The 14,908-nt window shown below is 48.0% G+C and overlaps 1 protein-coding gene across 4 annotated transcripts in view; it reads left to right on the top strand.

Annotated features, from left to right (window-relative positions):
- The window catches only part of PATL2 (PAT1 homolog 2), a 392,378-nt gene that overhangs the window by 301,124 nt on the left and 76,346 nt on the right, over positions 1–14,908 (top strand). The gene's annotated exons all lie outside the window — the stretch shown is intronic.

Here is a 14,908-nt window from a genome sequence, read left to right as displayed (position 1 = left end):
GCCGACACCGCAACATGCGCACGTCTAATGTTATGGCACGTCGCCCTCTGAGGCATAAACCCAGCCTGGTCCGGATGCACCAATGCTGTGATGTGTGGCTTGAGCCGGTTGGCCAAGGCCTTGGCTAACACTTTAGCTTCAACATTAAGAAGGGGAATGGAGTGATACGATGCATGTCCTCCGGGGGTCTGCCCGGTTTGAGAAATACTACCACCTCCGCATGCCTCCAGTCGGGGGAAGCAAACCACACCCCCTTGCCTCCTCCACCACCGGCCGATAACGAGGGGCTAGTAGCACAAAAAAGCACTTAGTCACTGGAGAAGCCATTGGGACCTGGTGCCTTCCCAGGATTCAACTCCCTGAGGGCCGCACCTAGCTCATAGTCTAACAGAGGCCTGTCCAAATGCTCCCATATCTCATCCGAGACCGCCTTGGGGGGGAAGATCATCAATAAACTTCTCTATAACCTCTGCTGCAAGACACTCCTTTGGTGCATACAGGGCCTCCTAATATGCTGCAAAGCTCTCCGCAATAGCTGGGGGTTCGAGAATCGGCGCCCCTGTCGGGTCAAGAACCCGCGGTGGGGCTGGGCGTGCGGGTACCCTGACAGATGGTGCAGCATCTTGCTCGTTTTATCTCCCCACTGATGGACCCTGCTACGTGTTGCAAGCCAGGCTTGGCGAGCCTCATCCAGCAGCACCGCTGCATGTTGTTGCTGAGCCAACACTAGCTGCATCCGAGCAGGCCCCCCATCAGCTTCCAGACCCCCTGCGTTTGAGCGCCTCTATGTCCGCCTCCCGGCGCACCAGGTCCTCCCGCTGCTTCCTCCATGCAGCCACACACCAGGAAATATCCACACCTCGTAGGGTAGGTTTCAGTGCCTCCCAAAGCACCGCTGGAGACTCAACCAATCCCACATTAGTAGTCAGGTAATTATCTATCTCTCTGGTGAAGTGTTCCCGATATTCCTCTTTCTGAAGTTGCCACCCGACATACGTCATCTGAGCGGCTGCCGTCCCGGACCAATCTGAAATGTGAGAGCAATGGGTGAATGGTCCGACAAAGCTCTGGGCATAATGTTTGCTGACAGCACCCTGTGAGTAAGTACCCTGGGAACAAATATGTAATCTAACCTCGAGAAGGAGTCATGTGAAGTGGAAAGGAAGGTATATTCCCAGCAAGGGCCATGCAGGTGTCTCCATACATCCGTCAAGTCTAACCCCGTCGCTAGGGAGTGTAGTTTAGTAGGAGGTCCCACCCCCAACATCACTGCTCCTCCACCTATGAGCTCCATTACAATATTCCAGTCGCCTCCAATAATAGAGAATGTCTGGCATATCTCCCCATAATGTCATGAGCTGTTCCAAGGACCACTGCAGCGGCGGTGGGGCGTAAACGCTACCCAGCGTCAACACATCCCCTCCAACCTTGCCCTGTACAAAAACATACCTTACATGTGTATCTGACCAAAGCTTCTCATGCACATATGAGACTCTACGGTGGATAAATATCGCTACCCCCGGGAGCCCGTGTGAACCCTGAATGGAACACTTGGTGATACCCATATCTCTGCAAAGAGCTTTAGTGCCCAGCAAGTGCGTTTCTTGAAGTAGGAGCACGTCGGCCCCAGCTCTCTTGGCATAATGGAGAATGGCCCCACACTTGACCTTATCCAGGGCCCCACGAACATTCCAACTAATTACATAGACCCAGGAGTTACCCTCTCATCTCCGCGCTAGACATATCAAAGAACTTACATCCTCCTGGCCTGTGCATGTGTTACTCAACGCGTACCAACTATCACGAGTAATTCCCATGAGTGCACAATCAAACCAAAAACAGAAACCTTACCCCCCAACAGTCCCCCAACCCCCCCACCCCATACCTCGCAAACATGGAAGTATCTGTTGCAGTCAAATAGGAGCCATGTCCCCAACAGGGGGACAGGAACCATATATTCCAATGGATCCCCAACTGGTCACCCAGAACCCTCTGGCACTACTCCTCTCACCCCCCCCACCCACTGCGTGACCGGGTTACCAGCCCTGTATATGCACCTAACTGGACATCAGCACCCAGTCTCTTGAGTCCCAGTCTCTGTGAAGCCCACAAATCAGTCGGATGAGGCCTGCTTCTCCGGAGACGGGCCCTTCTGCCGCAGAACGGAGCTGGATAGAGACCGCCGCCTAGACCTCGACCTCCTACTGCCACCTCGTTGGCTCGGGGAGCCCCTACGGGCAGCCTCGCTTGACAATGAATCTGAATCTCTGCCAGGCGGCGTGTGGACTCGCACTTTCAGTCTCATCGGTCTATTTAAACACTTCCTCCGGAGAATCGGAGAAGTGTGGCTCACTGGTTAGAGCGGCAGACTCTGAAGCAGAGATAGGGCCCGGGACCAGGGTTCAAGTCCCGACACGGCAGGGTCTTGGGCTTAATGTCTGCGGACTCGATAATTCTCGCCTCGACGCCTACTCTAATCATGGGTCCCATGCTGCAACTCTGGGCAATAGCTTGCTTAATCTCCACAATGGCCCCTACAACACTGGGATGCCTGGCTTCACCTTGGGGGTGCCCAGGAGGGGCATCTCATAGGGAGAGCCTGGAAGGGTTCCACAGCGTTATACAGCGCCGGGACGCCCCGCTGGGGCAGCTGTGCGCTTTACAAGATACACTACATTTACATTTACATTTACATTTGTGCGAGATTGGTAGACCACTCTCAAGCGGGCCGGATATAGTAGCGCATATTGAAGCTTCAGGTCGCGAAGGACCTTGGCCGCCATGAAGGACTGTTGCTATTGCTGCACCAGTCGCGTGTAATCTGGAAAAATAAGAATACTGGCATTGTCCCAGTTGAGGGATTTCTTGGCTCTGGCCTGCTGTAGGATTATATCGCGGTCCATATCATTTAAGAATTTGGCAATGATCGTCCTCGGGCGAGCCCCTTGGGGAGTCTTCTGCATGAGAGGCCTATGAGCCCACTCCACCACAAAGCAGCGGGAAAGAGTATCCGGGGGGAGCCAGCCCTCCAGCTAATGTGTTAGAAAACGCTCCATGTTCTCCCCCTCGCAGCCCTCCAGGAAGCCCATGAAACGAAGGTTATTTTGCCGAGCCCGCCCGTCAGCATCCTCCACCTGCAATGCCAGACCGTTCTGTATTTTCTCCATAGCCGCCACTTTCTTCTTCAGGGTCGTGACATCATCCTTTACCTCAGAGATGCGGGTCTCTGTCCCCGTGATGCGCTCAACAGCATTGCATAAGTCCTTTCTCAGCAACATGACGTCTGAGCCAACGGCCCCAATCTTGGCGTCCAGCAGGTCTCTGGACTGGGTAATGGCCGCCAAGAGCGCCGCGTTGTCTGGAATATGGCCTTGCAATCCCGAAGCATCTGCCGCAGCCCCGGCTCCTGTGAACTTGTCAATGGTGCCCTGCTTGGTGTTACCTCCGCCGCCCTTATCGCGCGTCATCGCTGCTCAATATGTGTTCTCTCTAGAGACCAAAGGGCAACTTCTCAGGGGGCCAAGCGATTGCCAAGCCTACACGTGAGAGGCAAAGTCCCCAGCCGATCATCTCTTCCTCAGGGCACCTTCTGCTGATTACTTCTGCCTATTGGACCTGCAATATGGCCGCCAGTCCAACTCACACCTCTATCCCTGTGGATAGGCGCCATGGACCCCGGCACTGTCCAAGGGGGCCCACTAAGAATACTACAGCAGCTGAGCCCAAACGTACCCGTGCCCCCGCCGCTCTGGAGCTCCCCTGGGCGGCAGATCAAGGAGTGCCCAATATGCGGCGCGCTCCACTACCTCCTGGCTGGTTCAGGGCTCCTGGTGATGCAGCATGTACTGCCGGACCCTCCACGGCCCCAGGGGCACCACTCCTCTCCCTTCACCGCCCTTGCCGCAGCCAGTCTCTGCTAACGAGCACCGATGCACCCCCGGGGCAGGCAAGGATATTAGGGGGCGGGGGCTCGCAGATCAGCCCCCCCCCACCCCTCAACGCCTTCACCCACACCTCCAGCTGGGCAATCCACTCACCGCCACCCCGGAGCTCCACAATGCTGCTGCTGCTGCTGCTGCTGCTGCTCCACTATGGCCTCCTCTCCCAGGGGTTCCAGCACCACAGCCCGGGGCCTCCACCAGCACACACCTTCTCTCGTCGCTGGCCGCCACAATCCGGGTTCCCCCCAGCATCGCTGACGCTTGGGGTGAGGGGGGAAAATCAGGCACTGGCGCTTTGCTCCGGTCCTCAGCCTCACCGGCGGCACCCTGTGGCATCCTGCTATTGCAGCTTGTTGCCAGGGTGTCACATGCTTCAGAATGCTTTGTACAGGTTTCTATGGTTGAGTATAGAATACATAGGCAGTTAAGCTTGGACCTTTCTACCTTTGACAGCTATCCTGTGGATGGGATCTTATACCTAAATAAATACTTTATTTACCCTTCAATCATCGTTTATACTTCTTTACATTGGCGACAGGACAGGATATTTGAAGGAAGAAAAGTAAAGATCTCAACAAGGATATCTTGTTCTTTATTTTCGAATTTCACTAAAGGTACGGTTTTCTTTTTTTACACCTTTTCTTCATCGACTTTAACTCTCTCATATGATTGAGATTGCCTGACTTTTCATGAGCATGCTGATTTTGAGCGCAGGCTTTTCAAGGGCATTTGAAAACATTTTAAGGCCCAGCGCGGTGTGGGGATAATTTCATTTATTTCACCCTGCTGGCTCTACTCTGCCCTCGTTTATCTACAAGTTCCTGTATTGAGTGCTGGCCCTACTCAGAGCTCGTTTATCTACAGATCTGTGCTCTCTCAGCCTTGATTTCGACATTGGCATTTTTTTTTATTTAAACCCCACCGTTTATTCTGCTGCAGCTCGAGCCTTCATCAGCGTCATAACGCTCTCCGGCAGAGAGACTTCAGCGCAGCGCCACAGCGTTCTCCATCCTCTTAGACCTTACGGCTGCCTTCGACACCCTTTCTCCCTCAGTTTTAACATCTCGCCTGAGGGAAATCGGGGTTCAGGGGGCGGCCCTGGGGCTACTCACCTCTTTCCTTGATCAACGAGAGCAAAGAGTGATGCTGGGTAAATTTCTATCTCCGTCCCTGTCTGTGCAATGTGGGGTCCCTCAGGGGTCGGCGTTAAGTCCGACCCTTTTTAACATATATGTGACCCCTCTTGCCAGACTTATTAGATCTTTTGGGATGGAGGTAGTTTCCTATGCGGATGACACGCAGATCCTAGTCTCGCTCTCCCAGTCAGTTACTTCGACTGCCTCCAACTTTAGATCTTGTATGGAGGCAGTCGGTCAATGGATGATTTACAATTCGTTGAAACTGAATGGGGAGAAGACTGAGGTGATGGTGTTTGGAGGAAAGCAGGAGGTATGGTCAGCCGATTGGTGGCCAGACTCATTGGGAGCCTGTCCTGTTCCTGCTTCTTCTGCCAAAAATCTTGGGGTCGTGATCGATCCCACCCTCAGTATGTGTCAACAGGTTAATAGAACTGTATCTACCTGTTGGGGTATTATTCGCATACTGAGGAAGATCAGGCACTATCTTTCACAGCAGGCAAGGAAACAACTTGCTGTTGCCCTTATCGGCTCTCGGCTGGACTACTGCAATGCGCTGTATGCGGGACTGAATAAAAGTCTGCTGCAGCGCTTGCAGGTGGTCCAGAATGCAGCGGCTAGGTTTGTTCTGGATTTACCCCGGCGCACTTTGGCTACCTCCGCCAAAAAATTGCTTCACTGGCTTCCCTTAGAGGACGGCATACTCTTTAAGACCATGTGCATGATTTACAGGGCCTTAGCAAAAACTAGCCCTACTGGAACTGGATCCATCCTGTCCCGTTACAGCCCTTCTAGGAACCTACGTTCCTCTAACAGACTCCTTCTATCAGTCCCTCGTATTCGGAGAACCAGATGGGGTGGTAAAGCCTTTTCCAATCTGGCACCTAAGTGGTGGAACGCCCTCCCACTGGAACTAAGGTCCCTTCCCACCCTTCAGTTATTTAGAAATGCCCTGAAAACCCGTCTCTTTGTGCGGGCATACTTGTAGTTGTGCTTTGCCTTTTATGATCTGTTTTGGTAGGCGCCTTGATACCTTCGGGTTTTAGTCGCGCAATATAAATGGTCTTTCAATTCAATTCAATTCATTGTGCACTCTGTTTTCAGGAGTGCATTCTGGGTAAAAACGCAGGAGCGTCTTGACGCATTTGTGACGACGTGGCAGCCATTTACTTTGTGGTTTGTTTTCACCGGAGCACTTTCGTCAGAGAGACGATACGTGGGCCATTTCCTTTGTAGTTTGTTTTTCACCGGAGCACTTTCGTCAGAGACGATACATGTGAGGGTTTGACACAGATATGCCCGTGAGTGATTAGACGTTAGAAACAAACTTCTCTGTTTGTTTGTTTTTTTTAATTATTTTCTTCAAGTATAGGCTAAGTGATGAACTGAGCATGGCAGAACAACAGGTATTCAACAGTGCAACATACTTATATGCCTTATAAAAAAAAAAAACAGGTTTCTGATGTTAACTGCTAATACCTCCTTGGTGCGTGGAGTTCGACATCTTCCCAGGGGTATCTCTGACCATTCCCCCCTGTTGCTCGAGGCTTCGGTGGGAGACTGTCCTGGAGGTAGGGTTCCCCCTCTTCATCCCTGGCACTTTTGGAATCCTCAGCTTCGCTCAGACCTGGTTAGGGCCATTGACTGTTAATTCGAGAATGAGGGTTCCGTTTCTTCCCCTACTACCCTGTGGGAGGCCTTTAAGTCCGTCATACGGGGCTCTGCGTTGTCCTTCATTGCTGCTGACAAGAAGGCCAGGAGAGAAACTGTGTCGGCTCTTGAGGCGGAAATTACTTCGCTTGAAAGTGGCCTGGGTGGTGACTATACCCCTGCAATCCTGCACTCTCTAGCGTTGAAACAGGCAGACTATAGGGCCCTGGTGACTGACGCTGCTAAAGTGATGCGCATGAATCAGCTGGGCCGGCTCTATGATGTGGGCGATAAGGCTAGTAAATTGTTGGCGTGGTTGGATAAATCTGAGCGACTGAATCATGTGGTGCCTGTGATAACCTGTGAGACTGGAGTGTGTGTGTGACTGATCCAGGGGAAATTGTCGAATGCTTTGTGGACCACTTTCGGACCGTACACCGGTCTGTGAGTGATCGCGATTAGGCTGACTCTCTGTTGCTTCTGCGAGACATTGCGCTTCCCTGTGTGTCGGAGGAGGATAGCTCCGCTCTAGATGCTCCTTTTACGGTGGATGCAATTGCCATTGCCATTCGGTCCCTGCGATCAGGTAAAGCTATGGGGCCCAACGGTTTACCTATCGAGTTATACAAACTGCGTCCGGACAAAATGGCGACCCATCTGCGCACTATGTTTGTTGATGCTCTTGAGGCGGGCAGCCTCCCTTCCGACCAGCGTTTGGCCACTATAGTAGTAATCTACAAGGACGGCAAACCTCGGGATCGGTGCACCTCATATCGCCCTATCTCGTTGCTTAACGCCGAGCCTAAGATCCTGGCCAAGGTCCTCGCTAATCGTTTACTGACAGTTATTTGTGACTTGATCCATCCGGATCAGTCCGGTTTCATTCCTCATCGGAATACGGCGCTTAATCTCCGTAGACTCCACAGCGTTCTCGCGAGAGCTGGGACCCTTACTGAACCCGCTGTTGTGGCCTCCCTGGATGCCACGATGGCTTTTGATACTATCGAGTGGCCATATTTGTGGGCGGCCTTCTCGAAGTTCGGTTTTGGCCCTAACTTTATCGCGTGGGTGCGTCTTCTGTATGAACAACCGTTGGCCCAAGTCGTAGTTAATGGCAGAGTTTCCGGACCGTTTGCATTGGGGCGTGGCACCCGGCAGGGCTGCCCGCTCTCTCCACTTCTTTTTGCTTTGGCATTGGAACCACTGGCGGCATGGCTTCGATGGGAGCCCTCGATTAACGGGATCCAGTGGGCACCGGACCTGGAGGATCGCGTCTCCCTGTACGCAGACGATATTCTGCTCTATTTTACCTCACCTCAGAAATCCCTCAACGTGCTATTTGATGTTCTTACCTCCTTCAGGAAGAACTCGGGACTCGTTATTAACTGGGCCAAATCATGTGTTTATGTTATAGCGGGGAAACTGCCTCCGCTGCCTCGTAGATTCCCGATCCAGGTGGCAGAGACTGGGTTCAAATATTTGGGGGTTTTCATTTCTATGGATTCCTCTGTGCGGTATGATCGTAACCTTTATGCTCCTCTTCGGCGCTTCAAGCAGGATGTTCGGAGGTGGCGTGGTTTGCCTCTGTCCCCATTGGGACGCGCAGCACTTTTTAAAATGATGTCCCTTCCCAGATTTCTGTATGCCCTGCAGAATTTTTTTGATCCTGTTCCCTCCCGTTACTTTCGCGAGGTGGAAGGTCTGCAGAGGCAGTTAATTTGGGACGGACGGGCTCGCATCTCCTTATCTAAACTCACGCTCCCGTGGTACGATGGTGGCATAGCCCTACCAGACATCAGACGTTACTACTGGGCCTCACAGCTCAGCGCGATTAACCACGTGACGTACTCCTCGGGGCCTGCACCCGCCTTCGCTATGGATAAACTCCTGTTGCCGGGCGGCAACTTCAACAGGGCCCTATATTCGAAGGCACCACTCCGCCTTCTGACTGGACCTACGAAATGCGCCGTGCGTGCTTGGAAGGATGCGACTGTGGCCACAGGCTGGAGTGATAGATTGACGCGAATGACCCCGCTGTATGACTCAGAGCGGTTGGGTGGCCTGTGGCGAACAAAAGGGTTTGATAGATGGGATATGATCGGTATTAGCAAGGTGGAGGATCTTTGGGCCGGAGGCACAATTAAGTCCTTCGAGGCCCTGAAGGTGGAGTACCAACTGGATGACGGGGAATATTTTCGTTATCTTCAGGTGCGTCACGCGTTGCTCTCTGTTTTACCCCCTGGAACGGAAATCCCCCAGTCATCCCCGCTCGAGGATCGGATTCTGGACGGTCATGTGCCGGACAGCACGATCTCTCTGATTTATAAAAAACGTATTAATAACAGGGCTGATCTTCTGGTGAGGCTTAGGGCCTCTTGGACGGCAGATGGCCTCGAATTAGATGACGAGGATTGGCAAACAGCGATTTCCTCCCCCAAGGAGGTGGCTATTCCGGCCCGCCTTTGCTTTGTGCAGTTAAAGATCCTCCACTGATTTTACATGACTGGTACGCGTCTGGTTCGGATGGGGTTCTCGACTGATGGGCTGTGTAAATGTGGCTGTGGTATGGATGGCACCTTTCTTCACATTCTATGGGAATGCCCGGTTATTGCCGCCTTCTGGTCCAGAGTGCATGATGTAATGGGGCAGGTCACCGGGGTCTCCCTTCGGCGAGGCGCTGCCTGCTTAATGTGTGGGAGCCTACGGACTGTACGGCTGCTCAGACCTTTTGGATCACTCTGGGCAACATGGTTGCCAAGAGATATAGCGCAACTCTGGGGCTCCCACAGACCACCTGGGATCAGTGCTTGGAGAGAAAACATGGACTGGTGCATGTTTCGGAAGAAGACGGTATATGAGGCTCGGGCCGGCCCAGGAAATGGGGTACAATTTGGTCACAATGGAATGCATACCGTGGAGACATCTGTACCCCACCACTTGATTTTACTACTAACATCCCCTCGTCCCCGTAGTTGACGTTCATATAGACTGACTACTATGCCTTTCCAATAATCCTTTTCACCGTCTCCACCCTTCCTAGAAGATTGCCTTTATTCTTTCAAATTGATCTCCCCATTCCCCCGTCCCGTGCCCTAGACACTGTTCTACCGTGTGAGTGTTTGTGTTGTTTGTTCCGAATTTCATCAAAATTATAAAAATGAAACCTACATGATCCTTCCTCTATGTATGATGCCAATGCACCATAGGGATGTTATTTCTGGCTTTTTCCGCAGCATAATGTGGTCTGGATTATTGTCGATTGTCATAGCTGCCGGCCCGATTGGGTTGTAGGCAGACGCTGTTTACTGTGCATACGATCAAGGTTTAAAAAAAAAAGAAAAAAAAAAAACAGGTATTCTACTGTGCAACTTGAACTTTTAAAAAATTAAGCAAAAAAGACACTAACTATTTTGGAAAAACGATTTTATTTACATTTCTCACTTAGTCAAATGTTATTGCTTTTCCAGAAAGGAATTATTTTACTATTTGGTGTCACATAATTTTTCCTTAATTTTTCTTTTACTGCTTCCACTATCGTTAATACATTTTGTTGTAGTTTATATAATGCAGAACGTAACAGCACCTCCCTTCTTACAATCTCCTGGGGACCCTCCCATTAGATGGAAAAAGTGGTGTAAGGTCTTTGAAAGGTATGCAAAAGTTTGTGGAGCCAACTTAAGTGCGGAAAGGAAAACAGCTTTGTTACTGCACTGTTTGGGATCGGAAGGCCAGGAGGTGTTTGATCACCTTCCAGATATACAAGATAGGAATTTAAACTAGTATGAAATTTGTATAGCAGTGCTAGACAAGCATTACCTTCCAAAAGTATCTACTATTTTAGAGAGAGATCATTTTGGTCGCAGATAACAACTTGAGGAGGAAAGCATAGAGAACTATATAACTGTGTTGAGAAAATTAGCATCATCTTGCAAGTTTGCTGCCTCTAATGATGAAAGAATAAGGGATCAGTTCATGCTGGGATGCAGCATTGAACGTATTACAGAAGTTATGGCAGAAAGATGAGCCTGACTTAGATGATGTGATTACCATAGCAAAAAGAATTGAACATTCTATTAAATGTGTAGAGGTCATAAAAAAGAATGGTGAAAGCAAAGATAAAAGTACTGTTAATCTTATTAAGACCTCGAATGTAACAAAAGAGCATGTTAGCCAGAGAAGTAGTATGATGAGGGATGTAACCAGTAACAAATCTCTAAATGGTAAACCAGATAAAGTTGATTTTGCACAAGTGAAATGCTTTAGATGTGGCAAAATGGGGCATTTTGCGAACCACAGGCAATGTCCTGGGTGGAAGGCCACTTGTAGCAAGTGCAAGAGAGAGGGACATTTCACTATTGCTTGCAAGGGGAGGTAGTACAAAGGCAAAGTTAATGAGACTTTTTATGATTTTGATGAGACAAGTGAATGTGATGAAAATGTTGACTGTGGTCAAGTTTTAGTCCAAGTAGTTTTTGGTCCTCAACCAAAGAACTGTCCTACTGATGAAGTTTTAATGGTCATTCCATTAAGGTGTTATTTGATTCAGGTGCCAAAATCACCATTGTGGCAAAATAATTTTATCTCGAATTTATGAGGAAAGATTAGGATGTTTCTTCCGGATATTAGACCACTTGCATACGGTAGGAAACCAATAGAGCTTTTAGGGTACTTCCTAGGAAACATTGATTACAAAGGGAGACTTACTAACTCGAAGGTTTACATTTCACAAAATGGAGACAACATTTTGAGTTGGTTTGATCAAAAAGATTTAGGAGTAATGTTAGATCCCAATTCCTCTCCTCCCATCATATTGAAGGATCTTCCCTTTGTTAATACCAATGCTGTCAATGTAAATCAAAACTGTGGCGAGTCCTTTTCAGATAAATTAAAAAAGGATTTTCCTAATGTTTTTACTGAAAAGTTGGGTTGTTTAAAAAACTATAATCACCACATTAAGTTGAAGAAGGATGCCGTACCTATTTGTTGTAAAGTACGTAGTGTTCCCATTGCTGTTAGAGATCAAGTTAAAGCAGAATTGGAAAAATTGGTCAAGGAGGGCATCATAGAGGAGGTTTAAGTGACCCAATGGGTCGCTCCGATTGTAGCCGCCAAGAAATCGGATGGCTCTCTTCGTTTGTGCATAGACCTTAGGGAGTTGAATAAAAGTGTGGTGGTAGATCACTACCCTTTACCTAAAATTGCTGATATGTTAATGTTATTAAAGGGGGCAAAGGTTTTTTAGTATGGTGGATTTGTGGTCCGCCTATCACCCGACAAGACTTTATGAAGACTCCAAGGATCTAACTGCGTTTGTAACACCATTTGGCACATTTCGCTTTGTGAGACTTCCGTTTGGGCTGGTTTCAGCTGCTTCACTTTTTCAAAGAGCTCTGGAAGGTGTTTTAAAGGGTTTAAAAGGTGTAAGAGTATATCAGGATGATATCCTTATTTTTGGAAGTTGTGATGAGGAGCATGATCTTAGCCTTGGTGGTGTTTTGAAACGTTTGTGTGAATCTGGTCTGACAGTAAAAATGGAAAAATGTAAATTCAAAAAGAACTCTATTGATTATCTTGGTCACACGATCTCGAAAGATGGTTTTTCTCCGAAAGCTGGCTTGATCAATACCATGATGATGTCCTCTCCAAAGAACAAAGAAGAATTGATTAGCTTTCTAGGTATGGCAGAGTACTATAGCAAGTTTATATATGGCTTTGCTTCTTTGTGTGTTGGCATGAGATCATTGTTGAAGAAAGGATGTGAGTTTGTGTGGAGTGACGAGTGTGAAAAAGAGTTCATCGTTCTAAAAGAAAAGTTGAACAATGCCCCCAAATTGAATAGTTTTGATCCTGAGAGGAGATCTTATCTGATAACGGATGCAAGCCTAAAAGGGTTAGGGGCAGTTTTAACACAGGTAATTGATGGACGTGAGGTTGTCATCTTGTTTTTGTCAAGAAGTTTAAGGGGCCCAGAGCTAAGTTATTCCGTAGTGGAACGTGAAGCGTTCCACTACGGAATAACTATTGGGCTGTAAAAAAGTTAAAAAATCTCTTATGGGGAGGTACTTTTCAAGTGAGAACTGATCATAAACCGTTATGTGAGATCTTAAAAACCAAAGGGATTGATGCTGTTTCTAGTAGAATCATAAAATGGGTTGTAGGATTACAGGATTATAACTTTGAGGTCAAGTATCTACCAGGTGTTGAGAATAAAGTAGCAGATACCTTATCTCGCCTTGTTTCTCAAGAAGATTTAAATCTGGAGGATGATTGGGAAGGTGAAGATAAAATGGTTTGTGCTGTAGGTGAGTGTCATTGATAAGTGTAAATGGTTGGAAGCTTCACAGGAAGATTTAAGTCTTATGGAAATCTTGAGATTGATCAAGGTTGGATGGAAGGTCAAGCCAAAAGATGGTGACATGTTAGAGAATTTTTGGCATGTTAAGGACCAATTGTCTGAACTTGACGGTTTACTTGTCAGAGGTACTAGGTTGGTTCCTCCAATATCTATTAGGAGGGAGCTTATTTCACTGGCTCATAGTGGGCATATGGGCATTTCAAAGACAAAGGAGAATTTGAGGATGTCGTACTGGTGGCCCAGTATGGATTTGGAAGAGGAGAGGAAAATCAAAGATTGCATGGAGTGTGCTTTAAGTGAGAAGGTGGCAAAATCCAAAATCCAACCCATGGTTATTAGAACACTTCCAGACAAGCCATGGGAAGAAGTTGGTTTAGACATTCTTGGACCTATTTACTCTGCAGGGTCTGAATGGTATGTTCTAGTTTTAATAGATTTCTTTTCTAGATGGCCAGAAATTGCCATCACTCGTGGAATAGAGTCTAAGCATGTGATAAGTTTTTGAGGGAAACTTTTTGCTAGGGAGGGTATTCCTAACATCATTTTGACGGATAATGGGAGTCAACTTGTCTCTAGGGAGATGAAATCATTTTTGTCTGTACATGGTATAAAGCATAAAAAATCTTCTCTGTACCACCCAGAGACGAATGGCACCGTGGAAAGGTTTAACCGGGTACTCAAGGAGACCATTAGAATGTCTAAATCTGCAGGTTCAGATTGGAGGTCAGATGTGTTTAAAAAGGTTAAGCTTTATAGGTTATCACCACATGCCACAACAGGTAGAACGCAGTTTGAGCTCTTCAGATGTAGGCGTGCCAATACTATGGTTACTCCACCTTGGGTAAATGATTTACATCTGATAGATTCAACTGGCAATGACGAGTGGAAGATAGGTCAGGAAAGGAAACTTCGAGCTAGGAAGAGAATTCATGATTTGAGACATTCTGTTAAAAAAACGGTGGTGCAGGTGGGTGATTGGGTACTCATAAGAAATCCCTGTAAGAGAAATAAAATGTTGTCTGCTTCATTCTTGAAACCTATACAAGTTATCAAAGTTTTGGGTAATGCGATCAAGACAGCTGATCATTGCATTTGTAACTTGAACAGGGTTGTGGTGATCAAAAAGGACTTTGTTGATAACTCTAAGTTTCCTGTGTCCAGTTCTTCACCCGCAGGTACCTCGTCACATCGTGCTGTCATTGATCCTGTCATCGCCAGGAGATCTTCAAGGATTACTCGTGTACCTACCCATTTAAATGATTTTGTAAAATAATTGTTTCCTGCTATTGCAGCTTGTTGCCAGGGTGTCACATGCTTCAGAATGCTTTGTACAGGTTCTTATGGTTGAGTCTAGAATACATAGGCAGTTAAGCTTGGACCTTTCTACCTTTGACTGCTATCCTGTGGATGGGATCTTATACCTAAATAAATACTTAATTTACCCTTCAATCATAGTTTGGACTTCTTTATACACCCCCAGTCAACACGCTGTCTCTCGGGCCACTGCCGGCGGCCAGGCCAGCCACTCGAGGCCCTGGCTTCACTCGGGCCGACTCCCACCAGGACGCTCCACTACGTGTGTTTTTGCTGCTCACGTTCTCACGGAAAAATTGCCCACTTGGGCAATACTGTGGAACTTTCGACCTCATGTAAATATTAGAATTGATTGATTCAATGTGCGCATTAAGGGTACGGCATTTATAAATTCGTTTAAGGATTATGTGCCCACTGGGGCATAATCGCTGAGTTTTTTTTATAGACTCCAGGCAATGATATTGAGCATTCTATTGTATGCTAAAGTGTACATTTAACACACTGAATAAAGC

The sequence above is a fragment of the Lissotriton vulgaris genome, chromosome 8 (genome assembly GCF_964263255.1).
Source record: "Lissotriton vulgaris chromosome 8, aLisVul1.2, whole genome shotgun sequence".
NCBI lineage: Eukaryota > Metazoa > Chordata > Amphibia > Caudata > Salamandridae > Lissotriton > Lissotriton vulgaris.
The sequence above is the reverse complement of the archived record's forward strand: the minus strand, read 5'-3'. Positions and strand labels throughout refer to the sequence as shown.